Source organism: Nuphar pumila, chromosome 6, assembly GCF_984573655.1.
Source record: "Nuphar pumila chromosome 6, dmNupPumi1.hap1.1, whole genome shotgun sequence".
In the NCBI taxonomy this organism is placed as follows: domain Eukaryota; kingdom Viridiplantae; phylum Streptophyta; class Magnoliopsida; order Nymphaeales; family Nymphaeaceae; genus Nuphar; species Nuphar pumila.
The window spans coordinates 98,078,812-98,091,499 of NC_143254.1; positions in this window are offsets into that span (position 1 = coordinate 98,078,812).

Below are 12,688 nucleotides of genomic sequence, written 5' to 3' on the forward strand. Positions count from 1 at the left end.
ATTGCTCCAAGTACTGTATAGAGTAAAGATAACAAAAAAATTAGTAATTTTGAAACACAAAAAATCCACAACTATCAAATAACATTCACAGAATTGAAACCAAACTCTATTTTCTAGTTTTTGAAAAGCAACCAAACATTCCAAGTTAGACAAAAAAAAGAAAGGTTTTGCAAGCTTACAAAGTTTAAATAAATAAACAACACATATTTGCATTTGTATCATCGCACATCATTTGAACTTATGGCATAATATAAAATATGACCATACTAACAGTAGAAATAATGAAGTTTCATGAACTTGGTCATGTTTAATTTGATACCAAACATTCATAGATAGTAAGTGCTTGAAATATATATAGGAGTTCATGAATTTGGTCATATTTCACATGACACCCCTTGAATATTCGGATTATATATAGTCTAGTAAGCACTTTATCAAGACATGCTTATGAGGTACAATGGACTATTAAACTGAGAGAGAAAGTTGCACTGAACACAAAGATGGTTGCAGGTATGGAGCCCATTTCCTGTACCTGCATGTTGTTTATCATCTGCCTCTGCACTACCTTACCCCTCTCCCGATATCCGCCTCAAAAGAATTTTTTATTTTACTTTGGTTATGGCTTTTCTGATTTTATTTTGAAAATAGTCATTGATATCATTGTAGTTTCTACTTCTTATGTGTCTATATATTCTATGAACTCTTTTGCTGCAAGATCATGCCAACCTTCTTCCTAGCTTTCTTGAGAAAAAATAAACAAATCTAGAGTTAAAATAATCCACCAATACATGCACTAAAAGAAGAGAAAATTGTATGCTAAATCAAATTTGATATATACTTTGTGCTGAAGAGCTTGAATTCAGTAACCTTTGTTTTTCTACTATGAATAAAGGGCAATGATAATTATCATCATCAATAAGATTAGGAATAAGTTTAACATCAATGATGGTATTTATCGTCGTTGATGTTATACTATTGGTGATAATAATTACTGTCATCGATAGTGTAACTTAAACTTATCCCTAATTCTATTGACGACAACAATTATCGTCACTACTAGTACAACATCAATGATGATAAATATTGTCGTTGATGTTAAACTTATCCCTAATTTTAGAGATGATGATAATTATTGTCTTCAATAGAATTAGGGATAAGTTTATGTTATACTATGGATGATGATAATTATCATCGTCACTAAGATTAGGGATAAGTTCAACATCAACGATGCTATTTATCATTGTTGATGTTATACTATTGGCGATGATAATTATTGTCACCAATAGAATTAGGGATAAGTTTAAGTTACACTATGGACGACGATAATTATCATCATTAATTAGATTAATGATAAATTTAACATCAACGATGATATTTATCATCATTGATGTTACACTATCGGCAATGATAATTGTCATCACCAATAGATTACAAATAATTGACATATTAATGACGATATTTTTCATCATCTTTATGTTGATCATTTATAATCTATTGTTGACTTATGGACGACAATAATTATCATCGTCAATAAATTACAGATAGTAGCATATTTATGATAATAATTATTGTCATCAATTATCAATGATAAAAATATAAATGACAATAATTATTATCGTCTATACTCTAAAAAATATAAATGATAATTAGTGACAATTACTTATCATAATATTTGAAAGGCAACGATAATGTCGTCAAAAATATTTAGTCTCGATCATCTTTCACGTGTTCCTATTCATATTATCGATGGGATAAGAGAGATGACAATATGTCATCGGCTATAGCTATTTTTACTATAATATTATTTATCGTCGAGATTAATTTATTATTGATGATGATAATTTATCATCACCATTTTTATGGTCAGTAATGATGTATTTTCTTGTAGTGACTTCAATCTCTATTATATACACAATTCATTCATAAACAACGTCATCACCTCACACACACATGTTCATTAATTTAAACATTACATAACAAAATTCAATAATATACAAAATTTAATTAATGTACATAACAAATCTCAATAATATATAAAATTTAATTATGTACACCACAAAATTCATCGTTTTAGTAGCTCTTTGATGTAATTTTGCAAGTTAGCAATAAAAGCACCTTAAGAGTTAAGCATCTCCCTCAGCTTGTAAACTTCTTTCCTTAAATGGCCATTTTCTAGATCTATCCTGATTGTACTTGTTGTAGCCCCAACTTCCTCCTTGATGTGGACCATATCTCCATCTTCATCCTTGTGTACATCAACCATGAATTTCTTGTTGATATCTTCTCCACTGTTATATTAGTCTTCCAGTCTGTATTCAAACAAAGTGGGGTAATCCTTCTTTTTATCCTTCATTGTGCCATGGATTGCTTTACTAACTACTCCATGATGATGGGGTATTTGCTGAATAAAGCTAAACTATTGGACCACTCAGCTGGTTTGTTGTTGTTCAACTTTGTTCATGTTGTGCAACCAACTTCATTCATGTTGTACACCAAATATTATGCAACCAAATGTCAACTCCAGTCATTGGCTTCTCATGGCACTTCAATCCAATGATGTATGTCACATCCTTCAACGTAATTGTTATCTAAATATCTTTAAAGATCAATGTGTTTGAAGACAGACTCTAAAAATGCGCAATAGAACCTATGAGACTATGGCTGATGTTCTATGAGGTGATCTCCAAGATTTTTCAAAAATGCATATGATCCACCAAATTCGTGTGGGACTTTGTCAGTGCTAGAAACCATGAGTGTGCTTTGTGCTAAAAGAATCGGTGCACGCGGAGTGATGGAGGCTGGTGTGGTTGTTGCACTCATATGCATATATTTAGTAATAACATTTTCACTGATTGAAATGCAAGTACACAAATGCACAAATAAACACATGGCTATGCATGACATGCATATACAACAACAACAACAACTACGCCTTCATCCCAAAACAATTGGGGTCAGCGATATGAACCAAAAAAGAAAATCATTTTGGGTCTTCTACATGAATCCTTTTCCTCCAATCATTTCTATCCAATGCCATGTCCTCGGTGAGGTTCAAAGCATTCATATCCTTTCCGATCATCTCCATCCAAGTCTTCCTAGGCCTACCCCGACCTCTTTTAACTAATCTATTTTTCCATTTCTCCAACCTTCTAACTGGAGCATCATTAGGCCTTCGCCGAATATGTCCAAACCACCGTAAACGATTCTCTCGCATCTTATTTTCAATGGGTGCAACACCTACCTTCTTACGTATCTCCTCGTTCCGAATCTTATCTCTTATTGTATTTCCACACATCCATCTAAGCATCCGCATCTCAGCTACACTCATTTTTTGAATATGATGTCTCTTGGCAGCCCAACATTCCGTACCATATAGTAAAGCGGGTCTAATAGTCGTCCTATAAAACTTTCCCTTCAACCGCAATGGCATTCTACGATCGCACAACACTCCAGTTGCACTTTTCCATTTCATCCACCCAACCTTTATCCTATGATTTACATCTCCATCAATTTCTCCATACTTTTGAACGATGGATCCCAAATATTTGAAATAATCATTCACCGGTATTTCTTGCTCACCAAGCTTCACTACACTCCCATCCCTACTTCATTGCTTACTAAACCGACATTCCATATATTCAGTCTTACTCTTACTCAACTTAAAACCTCTAGCTTCCAATGTCTGTCTCCATAAGTCTAACTTAGCATTAACCCCAGCTCTAGACTCATCAATCAAAACAATATCATCAGCAAACAACATACACCACGGTACATTTTCTTGAATTGATCTCGTAAGCTCATCCATCACTATCGCAAAAAGGAAAGGGCTTAAAGCAGATCCTTGATGTAACCCAACCGTTATCGGAAAATTGGTTGTCACCCCTCCACAAGTGCGGACATTGGTTACTACTCCTTCATACATATCTTTAATTATACTAATGTACTTGAGAGAAACACCTTTCTTCATCATTGACATGCATATATATATATATATATGTGTGTGTGTGTGTGTGTGTGTGTGTGGTTCTAAATAACTATAATTAACTTATGGTAATATACTCTTGATTTACATAGATGTAATATCAAAAAAAAAATTTAAGATTATTTAACATCAAGTGGTAGTTATATACAAAATAAATTTAGAAAAGTACATGTCTCTCAGCACCAGACATTATTTGCTAGTGTGACTTCCTACTCGAAGCATGCACTTTCATCGAATGAGGGGGGAGGAGGAACCTTCTATGCACTATATAGCCCAACATTGGTTTCCTCTACCTATGGGCTCTCATTTTCCTCCATCGGGCCCACAATCACATCTTCTGCCTAAGGACCCTCCACAATTGCCCCAACCCTAAGCTCATTCTTCTCCACATTTGAGTGACTACTCTCCTTCAATTTAGAGACTACCCCACTGTGAGCCAATGACTTACACTTCTTCACCAATGTGTCCCCTACCCCTCCTTGGTTGCTTTTGGGATGAGAGACAAATATTTGGCCACAACATCATCAACTTTTTTTGCAGAAATAATATTATTTGTGTGCCAATCTAAAATTTTTAGCAATTGATTTGTTAGAAGTACATACAATTGCTTAGATGAGCGCAAATTTCAACGTTACAGATTGTTAAAGTTATATTTTTGATGGACAAGATCTGATAACCAATTTTTTTTAGTTGAAGCAGGATCCCTCTATGTTAGAGTGGCAAGCCTATTGTACATGTCAAGATCTGTCTCATGAAACACCATGTAACCATCAAATCCTTGGATCCCGACCGACTCATTTTGCCTTTTTTTATTTCTTCTTTGTAATGGTAGGTGTACATTATTGTTTTTTTGTTATTTGGTGCCATCTTATAATAAAAAAACTTAATTTTTATGATAACAATAGTAAACTAAAAAAATTTAAAAAAAGAGAGAAAACTCACAAGCAATGTTATACACATAAAAAAAACTAAAAAATCCTATTAAACTGGATAAAAGACATGCAAAAATAAACCAACCATGGGACATAACTGACACATACAACCAATTTTTTAAAAAAAATTTTACCAGAAAAACAATAGTAAAAAGCTATTCACTAGAAAACCTAGTCGTCAGTAATCTTACAGAAAAAAACTTGGGTGAGAGACGCTGATGAAGTCACTGTTGATGGTTTTTATCGAAATATTCATAGAAGATTCACCAGAGGCGGCTGAAATTAGAGGTTTTCCACCGCTGTTGATGAACTATCATCGATAAGGGATTTTTGCAAAGTCGTTGCCTGCCAGAATATTCGCCTAAATGTCATTGGAAGATAGCCAAAATGATTGGAGACCACAAGAACACTAGTGGTTGTGAAAAGACTTAGTTAAGGGACGCCAAAAATGGGGTTGAGAAATGAAGCATTATTTATATAGGACAAAATTTTGTAAGCGAAAGTAATTTCATAATTTGGGTGCAATTCAAATAAGAAATTTTGCAATATCAGACTTTTGCAACTTTTCATAATTTTGCAATGCGTCGTGCGATAGTCTTTCAAAATTTTGCAAGGTACAGACTTTCGCAACACTTGAAAAGATTTTTATAACATGCCTTGTGATATTCGTCCATAATTTTATAATTATCAGACTTTCGCAAATTCTATGAGTTTCGCAAATTGTTTGAAATTTTGCAATCTTTTTTAGAAAATCCCAACCTCAAATATGATTTTGTTGGTGAGTTTCATGGGTGTATTATTTTAGCGTTATAACACGCAAAAATTAAAAATTTGCACTTACGAGGGATAAAAGCATCAAGAAAAAATTGAGAACCTGTGATATTGTTCATTCGGCGAATTTGGTAAATTGCAGGGCATTTTTTAAAACAAGTAATTTTAGTGTATAGTACAATCATTTTTCGAAAATCAAATGTATTTAGTGTTAAGGAACGACTCAACACACTATCAATAGATATAGATCGATCTATCGATAGATAAAATAAATAAAAAATAGGAAGAAAAGGAAAAAATCAACCATACAAAAAATAAAGATTTTATGTGGTTCGATAAGAGTTACCTATGTGCACGTTCCACCCTCCTTCAACATTTAGACCTCTAAGGAGTGCAGCTATACTATGGTGCACCTAAAGAACCTAAGGGTCCTGGGTAATGACCGTTGTTGAAAGTATAAACCACCGGGCTGGTTCGCAACTGTGAACTCATATCTCAATGTATCTGGCAGGGGTCTACCTAACCCCAACTTGCCAATAAATAAAAAAAGGTTCTTTTTTTTTGTTCACACCCCCCACCAGTTACACAACATATCATTGGGTTTTTAACTTGCAACGTCCCAACACATGGTGGCATGCACTAACAGCTCCTACCAACTTCTTTTTGTTTTTTTTTTAAGGGTAAGCTGAGGTTATTAAGCAGACCCCACCAGTTATTATTCAATCGTACCATTGGGGTTTTGAACCTGCAACATCCCACCACAGGGAATGTGCACTGACAGCTCCTACCAACCAGGCTTAGCCCCAGTTGGTAGTTGGTTTCTTTTCTTTATTTAAGGGAAGGTTCAAGGTTTAGAAGCCTAGTCTGATCTTGGCGATCCAGGCCAGTCTATTGATCTTTTAAGACCTGATCTAGTGAGTTCGAGCTTTAACACTTATGAGCTGGATCTGTTTCGTCAAGCATAAGCTAAGCTCAAGCCCAACCATCTTCAGGAAACAATAGACCGGCTAAGTAGATTCTCCTAGTTGTAGGTCCAGGTTTGGTTGAAATAAGGTGGACATAGGTGGGGCTGAGGCTTGGTACTAAACGAAATTATTGGGTAGAAAACACATTGGTTTTGTTTTACTAGGAAACTAATTTGAATCATGAGATTTTTGACATGAAAGTAGGGTTTTCGAGGGCTTCAATGATCAACAGCTCTACAGTATGTCAAAATTTCATGACTCAAAAATCATGTTCTCACATGGGAAAAACTTGAACTACAATCTGATCTTTAGCACATAAATCATGTTCAACACATCTATGAAGTCAAATAGAGTCTATACAACTTGTTATAATTTTTAATTTAATAGTTCTATGCCTTTATTAGTATTATATATATTAGAGAGAGAGAGAGAGGTGGGCAATGGGCCGGGCGGCCTGCAGGCCGAGCTTGGGCCTGGGCCTATAAATTATGCCCAAGCTTGTTTCGAACCAGGCTTTTGTCCCGATCAAAGCCGACACGGCACAGCTGCCTATATATATATATATATATATATATATATATATATATATATATATATATATATATATATATATATATATATAATCAGTTGTGCCTACAATCTAATTGACATTTCATGATAAAAAAGGGGCTTTAATTTAGTGCTGGTTGCGACCGCTGCTAAAGACCTTTTTTATGGAAATTTTTTTGCACCGTTCATCATGCACGTGGTCAGCGGCGCTTCTTTGTCTGCCGTGAGCGTCCACTATGACTCTTTCTCTCTCTCTCTCTCTCTCTCTCTCTCTCTCTCTCTCTCTCTCTCTCTCTCCGAGGACCAAGGTATTGGCTTGGTTGATTCTTCATGACCGGATACAGACCCATAACAATATCAAGAGGATGGGTTTTCAGTTTCCCAGTTGGTGTGTGCTTTGTCGACAGGCTGAAGAAACTACACAACACCTTTTCTGATCGTGTGAAGTGTTTCAAGAATTGTTTTCTAAAACTTGGAGGGCTCCATAGTTGTTGTGCGGGAGGGTTGCTTTGCGTTAGATCTTATCCTCGGCCCTGCTATAAGTAGACGCGAAAAGAAGTGAAGGACTATTTGGAGAGTTTGGTTGTTTACAGTGTGGTGGTTCATATGGATGGCTAGAAAAGAAATGATGTTACTTTTCGGGATGTCTTGTTCAACCTTAACCGTTTGACCCATAGGGTCTTGGCTCATGTGTATGCTATCTTACGCATATATTTCAAAGACCTGCCTCTGCCACAAACCGATCCTCATATAGATGTTTGTGGTCCTCTATGAGTGTGCTGTTGTGTTTGTGCTTGTGGGGCTCAACGCTTTGTTGAGTTTTACTTTTAAGTAACGTTGATCGCTTTTCGGCTCTCTCTCTCTCTCTCTATATATATATATATATATATATATATATATATATATATATATATATATATATATATATATATATATATATATATAAAATCAGTTGTACCTACAATCTAATTGATATTTCATGATGCAAGTTGTTTTGACTTAATAAGTTCGCATAGATGTGTTCAGCATGCTTGATTCAGTGGAAGTGGACCTTTGAATTATGTTTTCTAGATGAAAATGTGTTGTTCTGAGTAAAATAAAATTGTAGCGCATTTACAGCTATTAATTTTAGCATGATTTAGAAAATATTGTACACACATCTAATTCCAGCAATCTAAAAGTCTATTCCTATTAAATGGAGCATGTAGATCACATGTATTATGAAATTGATTGTAGGTATCTTTCTACAGACAGGCCCCCATGCCTCAGCGTTGTACAGGCAGAAGTGCCAAATTCGGTAGCCTTTGGATTAGGATTTGACATTTTCTCTTAAAGTAATTAACCATATAGGCCTAAGTGGTGCACTACATGCTCATGGTTTGCCTGCTCTGCTTTTGGAAAGTAAGGGAGTCCTCCGGTCTGTTAACTTCCGGCCATTCAATGAGCAACTGTTAAAAATAAAGTTGCATGTGAAATAGTCTTCTCTTTGGACTGTTTTCTGCTTTCTGGTCACCAGAATATGTTTACAGAATATATGCTTACTGGAATGTGAACTTGGTATTTTCGTCACCTTTTTCGTGAATTCGACCCTGCAGATGCATTCGGCACGATTCGTTTGCTAGGAATTGATCGTCCGATCGTATATTTTCAACGAAAAAAATGCTATTTTAGATGCTCAAATATTTACAAAAATTTTGAATCATCTATTTTTAAGCCTTAAAAGATCCTGCTTATGAGTTGTAATTGGATGATCTAAGAGCCAATTCCCATGAAACCCAACGTTGCGGTTTCTGTGAGATTTAAGAAAAAGAAACTATAAAACCCATAAAATTCTCGGATAATTCTCTACTAGACATATTTTAAGTAAACATATTCTAATGACTCATGACATGAAAGGTAGAGAAACATTTACAAACAAAAAAATATTTTTTTTCACCATCCAAAAACGTTTTATATTCCTTTATTTTTTTTCCTTATTTAAGTTGCCCCAGAACATATTGTTTTCGACTATGTCATTCCTTTATGCAGAAATCTAGTGAATGAAATCAGTATCTTATCACATGCACTGTCTTCATGTTCTTTGTTTTCTAGTCCAAGATTATAACATTGTTGCTTTTCTAGTTATCGTCTAGAAATGCCCCGTATATAAAATGGAGTTGGGATCTAGTTAGGGTCTCAATGCTTCAGGTTTGATCGGGACCCGACCCATGACAAACCTTACAAGGTTAGGGTTTTAAAGCAAGTCAACCACCGAGGTGGTATCCCATGTAGTAAGTGGGGTCCTGTGTCAAGCTGAAGACCCAGGATCGAATCCCTCTGCCACATGGAGCAGCTGTTGTTCTGGTAGGGGTCCGCCTAAACCCCAGCTAGGGATGGCAGTGGACCGGCGTGGGGGCGCCTCGCACGGGGATGGATTTTAACCTCCATCCCCGTTTCAAGTCCTCCATCCCCCGTCCAAACCGGGTGAGGTGAGGTGGGGTGGGACCCGTTTCCCCTTAGTCTATAGTCATCCATTGAAGGATTGGGGATGGGGTGCGACAGGGCAAGACGGGGATTGGGGCGGGGCGAGGGAAAGCCTAAGTTCATCCCCACCTCCATCCTCATTTCATGCCCTTCATCCCCGGTCCAAACGGGGCGGGGCCCCGTTTTCCCCCGGTCCACTGCCATCCCTAACCCCAGCTTGCCTTTAAAAAAACAAATTTGAGTTTAAACCAAGTCAGATCTGATTAGTATATGCAGCAGGGTATTGTTTGTAAAATTTTATACCTGACCCTCTGTACTTTTAGCTCAGTACAAGTGGGACCCCACAGAATGGTAGGGTTTGTGGTTGTAAACGTAATCTTATCCAGCGTTTGACAGGATCTGCTCTCTCATGACTCATGTTTTTCGATTAAGACCTGAGATCTTTCAATATAAAAAAGCTAAATAACAATATTTTACATGGTATGAACAAGATCTGGTTTATGTCAACCTTATAGGATCTGGGTATGATTTTTCCATATGGCAAACTTGATCAGAATTGGGTCTGGACCCAGTCTCCTCGCCTCAATGTCGGATCTGAGTTCAGACTTACCTGGGTCCCAATCAAATCCGGCCTGTTGACACCCCCAAGATCCAATAATCAGATTGAGTATCTTTCAAGGTATTCAGAGAACCAAAATAGAACATGCGTCCCCTGCCCCGTCCCCACCTCAAGTTTTGTGTTGACTGCATCTTTTGACAATAACCGGTAAATATATCAGTAAGTTTTGAAAAATGGTTAAACATGAGACCGATTTTTTTAAGTGTTAAATATGATAATGGTTTTCTTCTAAAAGCTGCCTAACTATGTCACATAGACACGTTGACACGAGGATGCATGACGCAGATTCAACTAGTAAGTTTGATTCTTCTTTTTTTGAAAAACAGGATTTGACTTAACCCATTTCTTTTATTTTTTAATAATACTTAAAACATAATAATATAAAAAATAAAATTATTAAGATATAGGCCATGCGAGTCAGCCCGTGTCTACGTGTCAGTGTGTCCGCTCATGTCATTGGGACCATATGACATAGCTGCCGAATTGTCAAAGTGATTATCACGAAATTCATTTTACAAAAAAAAAAAATACTGAAATGGTCAGTGATTTTTGTTTAAAGACAATTAGGAAAGATAACCTCACTCATTCTCGTGGTCATTAGTGTAAAAAACTAGAATCCATCTTGCCTACCAGTAGGGATGTAAACGTTTCGGAATCGGGTTGGATCTAGGCTTTACCAAGTCTAACTTAATCGGGTTTGGCCTAATTGGGTTCTGAAGCGGATTCAGATTCAGATGGAAAAAGAAAAAACCAAACCCGCATCCGACTAGCTTAAAATTCGATATTTACACTTAATTGGGTCAGGTTTTTAGTCGGATTTGGGTTTTAGTCAGATTCAGGATCGGATTTGAATGCAACACTTAATACCAAACCCGGATCTGATTAATAATCAGATCCAGATTTGTCTACCAAACCCACTTAATGGTACCACATAATATGGAGCTACATCGCCATAACCATGTCAGATCTGAATCTAAAACCCAGCAAACACAAGTTGGATACAATATCGGGACCATCACGACCCGACCCATATCCCCCTTTGCACTTTGCATCCCTGGATTTTAAAGTCAGTCAACAAATCCATTATTCTTTTTTTGGATGGTATAGCCTATCTACCTCTACCTCTACCACCCCCACCCCACTACATGTTGTTTGTTAGTATTGCGTTGACTTGTAAACCCGTTGATTATTGGGTCTTCTTCCATTATTTGCAATTCCTTGGCAGCTGTCGTTGATAAAGACCCGAACCGAATTGTGTCAAAAGACGGTCTTGGCATCCATGAATGATTATGTCACATGGACACGTTTAGAAGGACTCAGGACACACAAATTTTTATGTAGTTTCTCTCTAAGAATAGCATATAAGAAGACACGACACAGGCCTAAATTGGCATATTTTTCTAGATTTGTAGAATGGGGCCCAGCCTGCATCTTGCTTGTTGTTAGTGCAACCCTCTGATGTTCTTGATAAAGAGTGTTTATTGGCCCTAAATATGACTGGTTTATATACAAACATGCTAAATGAAACAATGGATTTTTTTTATTTTTTTTAGCATGCCAAATAGAACATGCTAAAACATTTAAAAGTTTAAAATATAAAATAATAATATTAAGAATATAAACATAAGAAAACGTGTTAATACAGTGATGTTTTGAAAAATAAGATAACTTTTAAATACATCATGACAAAATTATGAAATGTAACTAATATTTGACTCTGCCTAACATAGCTTGCAAGGGATAGGATTTGGGTCAGGATCCGAACAGTCTGGCCCATTGACAAGACAACCACAGGTCCACAACTACCGTATCTGTCCATGTGAAAAACATCAGGATTAGAAATTCTATCTAGAGAAAACTTGTGACAAATAAAAAAATACTTGTTTTTGCAAGTAAATCTAAAAAAATATCTGGGCATTATTATATAAGAGTAAATACTTGGTACCAATGAAGACTGGGAACTATTGAATAGAAATCACTCTTTTCTTTGTTTAGTAATAAACTTGTTTTGAATTATTCGATTATGACAAATAAACAGCATTAAAAAAGCTTGATCTGAGGCTTGATCCTTAGCAAACAAATCATGCTGAACATATCTATATAGTTAGATTGAGTTGATATAGCTTGCGCCTGTGATTTCTAACACATCTGTTTGTACCTTCATTAGTATCAAATACTTTTCCTTATATAATGCAAGGCAATATAAAAGAACAAAATAAAAAAAAGTCAAATAACTGGTAATATTACATGTATATGCCAACAAAATCAATACAAATAAGTGATATTTTGAAAGCATCACGATTGATATCTCACAAATATTACATTTCTGGAGACTATATTTCCTTCAAAAAATATTATAATAATTTCAAAAATGTTGCCGATATTTATTACATCATCTTATTATACA